This window comes from Mirounga leonina, unplaced genomic scaffold, assembly GCF_011800145.1.
Source record: "Mirounga leonina isolate KUSES-001 unplaced genomic scaffold, KU_Mleo_1.0 Mir_53, whole genome shotgun sequence".
In the NCBI taxonomy this organism is placed as follows: Eukaryota; Metazoa; Chordata; class Mammalia; order Carnivora; family Phocidae; genus Mirounga; species Mirounga leonina.
This window is the reverse complement of record NW_023270807.1, coordinates 43,846,056-43,858,329: the sequence shown is the minus strand read 5'-3', so window position 1 is coordinate 43,858,329 and position 12,274 is coordinate 43,846,056. Positions and strand designations below refer to the sequence as shown.

The 12,274-nt window shown below is 41.0% G+C and overlaps 1 long non-coding RNA gene across 1 annotated transcript in view; it reads left to right on the top strand.

The window, feature by feature from the left end:
• The window catches only part of LOC118001226, a 21,829-nt gene extending 10,325 nt beyond the window's left edge, over positions 1 to 11,504 (top strand). The window contains exon 3 of the long non-coding RNA XR_004676648.1: positions 11,318 to 11,504. This is a non-coding gene — a long non-coding RNA (uncharacterized LOC118001226). The remainder of the gene's footprint in view (positions 1 to 11,317) is intronic.
• Positions 11,505 to 12,274: the final 770 nt, after the last annotated feature.

Below are 12,274 nucleotides of genomic sequence, written 5' to 3'. Positions count from 1 at the left end.
TATTTTGGTTTTTATTAGGGATTTTGGCTAAATTCATTGACCACTTCATTTAGGACTGTGTAGACAGGACCTTTAGTTCTTGGGGTAATAGATCTTATGGGACCAATTTAGTTTTACTCAGGAAAGCAAATTTCCCTCCTCTGAATGAGATCTGATTTTCATTAGATGTGGTTGCTACAAGATTATTTAGTGAAAGTAATGTCCAGAAGCTTCTGACTCAATTCAAATTTAGCTTGTTCTCATCCACTTGCATCCTTATGGTGCCTGAGTCTGGAAGCAGGCTGGAATTCCATTTGGGAAGCTACCATTAACACAATTTGGTCTGAAAGCTTAGCTCTCTATGGAAGACAAATGAAAGGATGGATGTTTGAGCATGACTTTCTCAAAAGAATAAATTAAGGATTAATACTGCATTCCAACTAGAGTTAGCCAGTAATTATTCTTTGAACCATGCTTTCTCAAATAACATAATCCTTGGGTGAATCACAGAAATAAAAGGAAGGAAGGAGAGAACTAGACCAGCTCAGGGGGGCAAGTTGCACAGGAAAATATGCTGAACCACCTAAAGCATATTTTAATTAGCCACAGTGGAGCAAGCACAAAATTAGCTATGCTTTGGATTCAAGACACCTTGAATCAGCTAGAGGGATTTGGGGGGTTGAATAGCTTTAATTTTGTCCAAAGAAAACCATTATATAACACATCTGTTGGTAGTTAACAGATCTTCAACATGTCTGAAAGACTGAAAATATTGTGTATTTAAGGGATATAACTTTGGATTCTCTGCTTTTTCATGAATTCAGTGGTAGGAAGGAAAACTTACTAGAAATGGGGCTTCCAGAACTTTTAAAACATTCTAAGAAAGAAATTCCATCATCCTTCATAGCACCTGGAGGAGACTCAGCAACCTAAGGATATTTTAAATATCCCCTCAGCCTAGGCACTATGTAAGCAAAAGAGTATGCTTGTAATAACTGCGCAGTCAAAATTGTTGATCTTTGATGGCTTTCAGTTTCATATCATACACTTTCTCTTCTCATTTGGGTAATTACCTCCTTAGCAGATCTTAGAAAACTGGAGCTGGGGAGAAATTTGCGTATGGATTGGAAATGGGAGTACATGGCAACTCAGGATGTCTTCCCTGGAAAGGCTGGTTGTTAGAGCAACGAAGCATCTAGAAGTGGTTTTCATAACTGCTGGGCTGCTGCCTCCAATTACCCTGGAAACCATCTTGGGGTTGCTCATCTCCCCTTTGGGGGTTTTGAACTTTGGAAGGTCCCTGGAATAGATGCAGTGGTTCTCAATGCTGGCTGCATGTTTGAATCTCTTAAAGAGCTTCTAAGAAATAAAGATGCCAAGACTCATTTTCAGATATTTGATTCAATTGATTTGGGTGGGGCCTCCCCATGTGTATTTAAAATCATCCTCAGGTGATTGCTATGTAGTCAGTTTTCACCCGAGGCCACCGAGACAGAACAGCTTTGTATTTACCAAGACCCCAGGGGACAGTCACACACTAGATAAGTTGCTTTCTTCCATAGTCACTTGCAATTTGTCTTTTTCAAATCCCAGCTCAATTTTTCTGCCCTTATCACTGACTCTTCTCTTAGTAGCTGACATTTTTAGACTAAGTGTAGCATTGTTCCATAACATTGGATGTTAACCAGGGATAGTTCCCATTTTTTTCTTTTTATTAATGTATAATATATTATTTGTTTCAGGGGTAACAGGTCTGTGATTCATCAGTCTTACACAATTCACAGCGCTTACCATAGCACATACCCTCCCCAGTGTCCATCACCCAGCCATCCCAACCCTCCCACCCCCTTCCACTCCAGCAACACTCAGTTTGTTTCCTGAGATTAAGAGTCTCTTATAGTTCGTCTTCCTCTCTGGTTAGAGCATATAGAATTCATGGATAGTTCCCATTTTTTCAGTTGAACTACATTGCTTGTAATATGCTATGTCAACTACTGCAATTAGCTAGAGTAAACCACACCAGTGGCTGATTAGGGCCAGGTTAACTTCTCTCTGACGCTTTGAGTTATTTTATGGTTTAGTTGGTTTCCTGCCAGCCAGTGATATGTGAAATAAAATTTGGTGTGTATTATACAGAATGCATAATAGTAAAATCAGACATGAGAAATTCAGTGATTCTACAGTGGAAATATCCAAACCACATCTCTACATAAACCTTTTCCAGTCAACACCCCCATTCTTTTTAGGCTAAACATGCCTGTTTGTATGATGCAGTTTATGTAAACCATATTTTGTGAATGAAGTTGGAATGGGTTCCTATGCAGTGCTAAGTTGGCTCACTGATCTAACTCTGTATATTTACATTAGGTCATAATCTTCATTTATAATTCAATAGTCCCAGTTCCCTATAGACTAATCTTAGTTCCCTATCAGGGAACTTCTTTGCTAGATCTGAAGTTAGGGAAATAGTCTTAGGAAAAGCCAATTCTAAACATCAATAATCAGCAATAAATTGAATAGGTTGGGAGCCTATTATTTGCTTTGCTAAAAAGATTATTATAGGCTTTCTTTGGGGATTCAATTTACTTAGATATTTAAGGTGGGTCACACTTAGAAGAATGTAATAACTTATTGATTCCATTCTATAAGAAGCACCTGTGTGGCATTCCATGAGAAACTTTAATGCAATTGCACATAAAACAACAGAGTTTATAAGGCATTAATCAATTAGTAGGTGAAATGCTTGGCTGGTTTGTATCCTTCTGAAGACAACAGACCTGGGGAAGCAGGCAACAGCAGGAAGAAAACCTAGAGGGAGTGGGGAGTATCAGTAGACTGGGAATGGAAGAAACAACCCAGGGTTGGTTCTACCACTTGCTTCATGTGAGAGATGACCTGACTGAGCGTAGTTATGCCTCACTTTCTTTCTAGTCTTAGCCTACGTTGTGGTTCACTACCATATTTTGCATCTTTGTTTTTGTGTATCAGATCATTGCCTCTTCATGCTTAGGACCAGCATTGATATGGTCTTAAGTGCTGATGGCATATAGGGCGGTGCTTCTCATTTTCCTTGTTAAGTTCACTGGTGGTCTTTAAAGGATATTTACTTTTTAAAATTTTACAAATATTTATTTATTTATTTATTTTTAGAGAGAAAGAGCAAGTTAGTGTGATGGGAGGGAGGGGCAGAGGGAAAGAAAGAATCGTTAAGCAGACTCCCACTGAGTGCAGAGCCCTACTCAGGACTCAGTCTCACAACCCCGAGATCATGACCTGTGCTGAAATCAAGAGTCAGACACTTAACTGACTGAGCCCCCCAGGTGCCCCTAGTTTTTAAATTTGTTTTTTTTAAGATTTTATTTATTCATTTGAGACACAGAGATACAGAGAGAGAGAGAGCATGAGCAGTGGGAGAGGCAGAGGGAGAGGAAGAAGCAGACTCCCCGCTGAGTCAGGAGCCTGATGTGGGGCTCGATCCCAGGACCCTGGGATCGTGACCTGAGCCGAAGGCAGATGCTTAACCATCTGAACCACCCAGGCGCCCCAGTTTTTAAATTTTTAATAAAAGCATGCTTCTTGCAGTCTTCCCAGGACATCTTAGGAGGTGCTGGTCACTGACTGCCTTAGAGGAAGGGTTGTGGGTCAGGGGGATTTTAGAGAGATGAGGGAGTTAGTGAAAAGTTGGGGGCAAGTGTATGAAAGAACATGGAAACGTGCGGAAGAAAGTAGGAGTGGGATGGGAGAGGTTTTATTTAAAGGTTTCTTTCCTTGTCTCTGTTTGCAGTTGAAGTTCACACAGATGTCAAATTGGTATTATTTTTTAAAACAAGTTCATGAATTGTAGTTGTTGCTTTGAAGCTTTTCCCAACCACTTGAAAATAAAGATTACTGAGAACAAATCCCCTAGAAGTTAATCTACCTGAGTGCAACTATGCCAACTATCCAGACTGTAACTCTGGGTTGATGTCAGATTGGCGATCGGAGCATGAACAAAGATTTTTGTTTTTCCTAATCCCTTACTGGCTCTCCTGGGCACTACCAAAGCCAAATTGAGGAGGTCTTAGGGGCGTGGCTACAGAACTGGCCTGAATGTGGAATTCTTTGAAGTTTCCATGGGGTTTTTTTGTTGCTGTTGTTTTTACTCCATGGAAATCCAGGATGAGACCCTGCTCCTCATGAAGAAGCAGGTAGGAAAGGAATTCGGCTAGGAACATGTGGCTGATTAGGCTGATCAGCACTGAGAGAGCAGGTTTGGGGACATTGTCATTTGAAATTATATTAGCGTTGAATGAAAATTTTTTCACAAACCTGGAAAATGTTGTATTACAATGAGTTAGTCTGCCCTTTTAAAAATTCTTTTTTTAAAAAAGCTACTTTATAAATGACTCTTGATCAGTTTGTTTTACTTTAATAACAGTAAAATCAGTGGATATGTTGACAGGCTGGGGGCATTGGGACTAACTCAAGGAACATTTTAATTTCTTTTTCCCACTTTTTTCCTTCCCTTTTGTTCACTGACTACTTCACTGGGTCAGACATCCTTTTCCCAGGTGCCTCATGACTCCCCTTGACACTGAGACCCCTTATTGTCACTCACTTCCTGGGGAGTGTGACATGCTCCTGAGCTCTTTGATACTCTCCTTATTCTGCCTCCCACCTCCTTATTAAGATGGCGGGATAACGTACTGTTTCCTCAGAGCTTGTTAGAGGAGGGGCCAATCTAGTAAATTAATTCAGGATGAAGGGTTCATGGATCACAATGGTCTAAAGCAAGGACCTGCAAACTTTTTTTTTTCTTTTCTTTTAAAGATTTAATTTATTTATTTGACAGAGAGAGACACAGTGAGATAGGGAACACAAGCAGTGGGAGTGGGAGAGGGAGAAGCAGGCTCTCTGCTGAGCAGGGAGCCCGATGCGGGGCTCGATCCCAGGACCCTGGGATCATGAACTGAGCCGAAGGCAGATGCTTAATGACTGAGCCACCCAGGCACCCCCAAACTTTTTTTTTAAGATTTTTATTTATTTGACAGAGAGATAGAGAGAGATCACAAGTAGGCAGAGAGGCAGGCAGAGAGAGAGGGAGAAGCAGACTCCCCGCCGAGCAGGGAACCGGACGATGTGGGGCTTGACCCCAGGACTCTGGGATCATGACCTGAGCTGAAGGCAGCCGCTTAACCAACTGAGCCACCCAGGCGCCCCCCCCCGCAAACTTTTTCTTTAAAGGGTTTGATAGTAAATATTTTAGGCTTTGTGGGCCATGTGGTCTCTATCACAATTACTTGACTCTGCCATTTTGCAAAAGCAGCTGTAGACAATACAGCATACCTCTGTTCCAATAAACCATTATTCATGGAACACTAAAACATGAATTTCATATAGTTTTCATTTGCCATAGAATATTTTTCTTTTTTTTGAATTTTTTCAACCATTTACAAACATGAAAACTATTCTTCACTCATGTACCATACAAAAATAGGCAGCAAGCTGAATCTGGCCCTGGGGCCATAATTTGCTGACCTCAGGTCTAAAGTATAAGTCTTTTCAGATAGTTTTCCCATATATACTGGGACATTACATTTCTTTAACAAAAGAAGTAATGAGCAATTTCAGGTCTTGTGTGTATGAGGGGTAGAGGGGAAGCTGTCAACAGCTCTCAGTCATAGCTCATGGCCCACTGCCTGTCAATTTTGCTTCCGTAAGACCAGCTGGGGAAAAAGCCCCATCTATTAAGGGCATCTGGTCAGACCTGTATAAATAAGCTCTATGGCTGAGTAGGTCTCACTGAGTAAACAACTCCTACTTTTCATTTAAGATCTAGAGCCCAGAAGGCTCCAATTCACAGTATGTTACAATCATGGAGCTCTACTGATTTGTATTTGGAAATACTGTCAATTCTTCCCTTTTCTTTTTTTTTTTTTTTTAAAGATTTTATTTATTTATTCATGAGAGACAGAGAGAGAGAGAGAGGCAGAGGGAGAAGCAGGCTCCCAAGGAGCAGAGAGCCCGATGCGGGACTCGATCCCAGGACCCTGGGATCATGACCTGAGCCGTAGGCAGACGCTTAACCATCTGAGCCACTCAGGCGCCCAATTCTTCCCTTTTCTTGAGTTCTGCTGTCTTGCTGTAATACTGGTCCACTGTGGCCTACCTTCCTTGTTTCCTTCTTCTTTAGAGTATGCCAACTTTGGGAGTATGTAACAACCTTAAAAATCCCAGTGACGTAGTAAGTAAAGGTTTGTCATTGTCCAGGGCAGATGGATGGCAATGGGTTGGTAGGATGCAGGTTGAGGGAAATGTCTCTGCTCCATTCAATTCCTCAGGGACCCAGGCTCCTTCACCTAGTGGCTTTGTCATTCGCCAAGACCTTGGAGTATCCTACTGGACTGCATCTGAACAGCAGATAACAGAATATATAAAGGATCTTATTAAGGGTGTTTTAGGGGCTAGGCTGGGAGCCCAGCTGAGGCTGTTGGCCAGGAGCCTCAGTTCCTCTCCATGAGGGCCTTTCTATGGGACTGTTTGGACTTTCTTACAGCATGGCAGCTGGATTCCACAAACAAATGTTCCAAAAAAATAAAAGAATGAGAAACTGCCAGTCTTTCAGAGCCTAGGCCTGGAAAGGGATACAATATCCTTTGTGCTGCATTCTATTGGTCATGCAATCACATAGATAGCTCCAATTAAATCAGAGAAGAAAGATCTTACCTTTTCCAAAAGAAGTTCAGAGAATCTGCAGCCACTTTGAATCTACCAGAATGTTACGTTGAGAGTTGATCTGAGTGAGTGCACGTGCATGATACTAACACAGAAGTCCATCTCTATTCACGTCCACTGTGAACGATGCATCAGCCATTCTGGGAGCATGTTGGAGCTGCAAGTTGATTGTCTACAGCAAGGCTTAACAAACTACAGCCTGTGAATCATATCTGGCCATTGTCTATTATTGTAAATAAAGGTTGATTGAAACCCAGCCATCATCAGTCATATATGTGTGTGTATATATATATATATATAGATATATATATATATAACCCAATTAGATTACATGTGCTGTGTTCTGTTTACATCATGGGTCCCTTGGGTGACAATTTGTCTAAAGGCATGTGGAGGAAGATCTTTGCTTAACAGAACTTTTGGGATTCAACAACATAGTTAAATAATTGTGATAGAGGCTATATGGCCTGTAAAGTCTAAAATATTTACTCTTTGACCTTTATAGAAGAAGTTTGCTGATGCCTGTTCTTAAGAGAACCAAAATATCCCCATTATTAGGACTGAGTGCAATCAGCTTGAAAAAGCAGGATCTGCCTTTGTGATTGATATGAGGACAAGCACATTACTAATGGTCATGAGTTGCTCTGGCTTTGATAACAGAGCCCTTCAAAATGTGCAGGTTGTGCATTCTGCCATCAAATCACCCAAATCTCTGGCAGGATGGAATTTTTTGGTAATTTGAGTGTGTTCGTTCTTGGCAACCCCTGTCCGGAATCTGGCAGCAAGCTGTATATTCCCTTTCACCATTTTCCTCAGCACCCTCCAGCTCCATTGCTTGCAACCATGGTTACAGTGGGCAGGATTGTGAGTGTGTTTTTCCAGCCCCATACTTTGGATGGGGCTGATTTAGGAGGCTTCTGAAGCTGAGTTGGTCTGGACTTTGCTTTGGATCTTCTCAGACATCATTGACATTATTGTTGATGGGGAAGGATCTTTATAACTTGATGCTTTTTAATTTATTTTTATTTTTTTAAAAGATCTGAGAGAGAGAGAGAGCGCCTGTGTGAGTGGGGGGAGGGGCAACGGGAGAGGGAGAGACAATCTTAAGCAGATTTCCTGCTGAGCAGAGAGCCCCGACTCAGAGCTCGATCCTCTGACCCTGAGATCATGACCTGAGCTGAAACCAAGAGTCAGACGCTTAACCAACTGAGCCACCCAGGTGCCCCGACACCCTTTCTTTTATTATTTTTTTCCTTTTTTTAAAAATTAAATTAAATTTTATTATGTTAATCACCATACATTACATCATTAGTTTTTGATGTAGTGTTCCATGATTCATTGTTTGCATATAACACGCAGTGCTCCATGCAGAATGTGCCCTCTTTAATACCCATCACCAGGCTAACCCATCCCCCACCCCCCTGCCCTCTAGAACCCTCAGTTTGTTTCTCAGAGTCCATAGTCTCTCATGGTTCATCTCCCCCTCCGATTTCACCCCCTTCATTCTTCCCCTCCTGCTATATTCTTCTTCTTCTTCTTCTTCTTTTAACATATAATGTATTATTTGTTTCTGAGGTACAGGTCTGTGATTCAACAGTCTTACACAATTCACAGCACTCACCATAGCACATAACCTCCCCAATGTCTATCACCCAACCACCCCATCCCTCCCACCCCCCACCCCTCCAGCAACCCTCAGTTTGTTTCCTGAGATTAAGAATTCCTCATATCAGTGAGGTCATATGATACATGTCTTTCTCTGATTGACTTATTTCACTCAGCATAATCCCCTCCGGTTCCATCCACGTCATTGCAAATGGCAAGATTTCATTCCTTTTGATGGCTGCATAATATTCCATTGTATATATATATCTGTATATATACCACATCTTCTTTATCCATTCATCCTTTCTTTTAAAGTGAAGTTCCAAGCACTGGTCTTATGTTTTCTTTTTGTTCTTAAGGTCAGTTCTAGATTATCTGTATTAGTGGCATGTGTGCATACGTGTTGTAAGGATAAATTAAAAATGATGAATAATCTAATCACTTCTTTACAACTAACATTTGGAATTCTTTTTCTTTCTTCCTGATTTCTTTCTCTGTGAAGCAGCTCTTTAATCAAGTATTCACAGAAAATCCACATTGAAAATCCACATGGAAAAGGCCTGGCTTTAGGAAGCCTAAGAGTCACTTTTCAAACTTCCTCTTTCTCTCTCTGTCCTTTTCTGTCCCTCTTTCTCCTTCTGCAAGAACAGAGAGGGCTTATGGTCACACCAATGGCTTGGAAACCCAATTAGATTACATGTGCTGTGTTCTGTTTACATCACGGGTCCCTTGGGTGACAATTTGTCTAAAGGCATGTGGAGGAAGATCTTTGCTTAACTTATGCTTTATCATCTCACTGTTCAATACCAAGGAATAAACAGAAACCTGAAGACTTTACTCCCCAAGGAAACTGTAGACCTGAAGGTATTCAGACTGATGCTCTCTGCTTTCCCTAGACTCTACATCAACATGAAATTGTGTTCTTCTTTACTTTATTATTATTATTTTGCAAATTCTAAACTTTTTTTTTTTTATTTTGTTCCTTTGATTGGTGTTAATCTGAAACAGGCCATTAGTCCAAAACAGCAGAAACATTCACTGATTTGATTCCTCAACACTTTATAAATGTTTAGCAGAAACCAGAATCATAGAGGTGTGTGTGAGGTAGGTTCCCCATAGCACTTTAGCCCATCAGGTCAAGCCAGGTCAATATCAGCACAGGCTATAACTATGTTATTACCCCTACATTCATTGGCTTTTATTAACTATATTGGGAACAGTAGAGAGACTTTACAGGCAAAGAGAAGTGGCAGGGGAGAGGGATATAGGACTTAACAATATGAGAACAGGGGGTTTTGGGAAATACATCCTCTCCTCTAAGATAAATGTATATGTTCTCACCTTAAGAGACCATGAAAACATGCTGGAAGGTTCTTATAAGTAAACACAGCTATTCCTATGCTCACAATTGCCCTCTTCTACCTGCAGACATTTCTATCTTTTCCTTTCATAGGAAGCCAGCATAACCAGCTGAATCAGTTTGGGCCATTGGTAAGGTGACCAAAGCTATAACCAAATTACCCTGACATTCATTCCCTGGGATGCTATTTAGCACATTAGTCCGGTTGAGATTTACTAATTAATGCCCTAGTGTAGTAAAAAAAGTTTATGTCTCTTTCAAAATACTGAACACATTGCATAAAGTTCTTCTGCTTTGGAGGAATTGGTTTCATCTTTGGTATCTTTAAGTAAGAATGAGGACTCAGTCCTGAGTATAACACTTTGCAGATAGGGCAGCAGGGCAAAGAGATGGCAGATGTCTGGTTAAGTTTCTGAGCTGGCCTTTAACAGTCTATGAGTCATGGCATTCCTTTATCCCTTTCTCTTCCCCAGTCTTCCTTCCCCACTCCTCAACTGGATTATCTACATTAATCCCTGTCTCACTCTGGGTCAGCATCTATGACTCTCTTTCCTTGCAGAGTCTCCTAGGGAGAGTTGTCCTATGTCTGTGTATTAGGAGGACAGTTGATTTCTAACAATTTTCCAGTGATTTCTCTTAGGCAAATGCTCACTCTTTTGGGGTCTGGTGTTAGTGGGCTTTAAGGCTGAGAGAAGAGAGTGAAGCTACTCTCTGGGAGGCAGAAAAAGAAATTTGTTGTAGTGCCTGGGTGGATCAGTTGGTTAAGCATCGACTCTTGATTTCAGCTCAAGTCATGATCTCAGGGTCCTGAGATTAAGTCCTACGTTAGGCTCCATGCTCAGCGGGGAGTCTCCTTGAGATTTTTTTCTCTCTGCCCCTCTCCCCAGTTCATGCGCTCTCTCTTTCTCTCTCCCTCTCTCTATCTATTGCTCTAAAATAAATAAATAAATAAATCTTAAAAAAAAAGAAAAATAAATTTGTGAACTGCTGAGAAGTTGTGGAGGAGGGAGAGTAAAGGGCCATCAGGTCGTGGGAAGTCATACAGTACGTGATGGGACACTCCCCTTGACCAGTGAAATTACCAAACTCACACATCAGTTTACAAGAACAGATTTCTTTGTGGAAGGTGAAGAAAAGGCCAAGTTTGTGACTGGATTAGTGTGGGGTGAAACAAATAGTTTGCTCAATACTGATGGCAGAATTGGAAGAGATCTCATGGAAATATACCCAAAGGAACTTTCAGAAACCATGGGGAGTTTGGACTGTCATGGACCATGGAGTTGAGGGCTCACGTCAAGTGATATAGGTTCTTGAGGTTGAGAAAGCCTCAGGTGACATCTGGGGTATACTGGTCAATCTGTTGGAAGCAAGGGAGCTTTGGTAAGTATTGAACTAATACATGTATGGAACCCCCCACTCTTCCAATAGGGGGGCTTGAACTTGGCAAGGAGAGGGGTTAGAAATTCTCAAGCATTTTTTTTTTTTTTTAGAATTTAAGTTAGGACATGTTTGAATGAAGTCAGCAGAGAGGGACATCTCTCACTACCATATGCTAGGATTGGGGTGCAGGGAACAAAGTCAGAGTAGCTAGTGGACACTTGGATAAATGGACTATAACCTTCTATGTGCCTGTCTTTGCTTCTGTCTCTCTCTCACCAGAGGTGACCCAACATGGAGGGAGCAAGGTGAGCTGTGAAGTCATAGAGCCACGTGGATGGGCATTTTCCCTGGACAGAGGAGGTCCCTCTTTTTCTGATTCCCATCCCCCCAAGGCTGAAATGCCTTGATCAAATATTAAAGGCTTTTGTTCATCAATTAGAAATAAGATCTGAAATAAGTGTTCTTTCTTATTTAAATTCAATTAATTAACATATAGTCTATTATTAGTTTCATAGGTAGAGTTTAATGATTCATCAGTTGCATATAACACTCAGTGCTTACTATATCAAGTGCCTTCCTTAATGCCCATCACCCAGTTACCCCATCCCCTCACCCACCTCCCCTCCAGCAATCTTCAGTTTATTTCCTAGAGTTAAGAGTCTCTTATGGTTTGTCTCCCTCTCTGATTTCATCTTGTTTTATTTTTCCCTCTTTCCCCTATGTTCATCTGTTTTGTTTCTTAAATTCCACATATGAGTGACATCATATAATTGTCTTTCTCTGATTGATTGACTTATTTTGCTTAGCTAATACCCTCTAGTTTCATCCATGTTGTTGCAAATGACAAGATTTCATTTTTTTCTGATGGCTGAGTGATAGTCCATTGTATATATATACCACATCGTCTTTATCCATTCATCTGTTGATGGACATCTGGGTTCTTTTCATATTTTGGCTATTGTGGACATTGCTGCTATAAACATTGGGGTGCAGGTACCCCTTTGGATCATTATGTTTGTATCCTTTGGATAAATCCCTAGTAGTGCAGTTGCTGGGTCGTAGGGTAGCTCTATTTTTAACTTTTTGAGGAATCTCCATACTGTTTTCCAGAGTGCCCAAATAAGCTTGCATTCCTACCACCAGTGTAAGAGGGTTCCCCTTTCTCCACATCCTTGCCAACACCTGTCCTTTCCTAAATAAAATAAGTGTTCTTGAATGAGGCTCCATCTTGCTTTA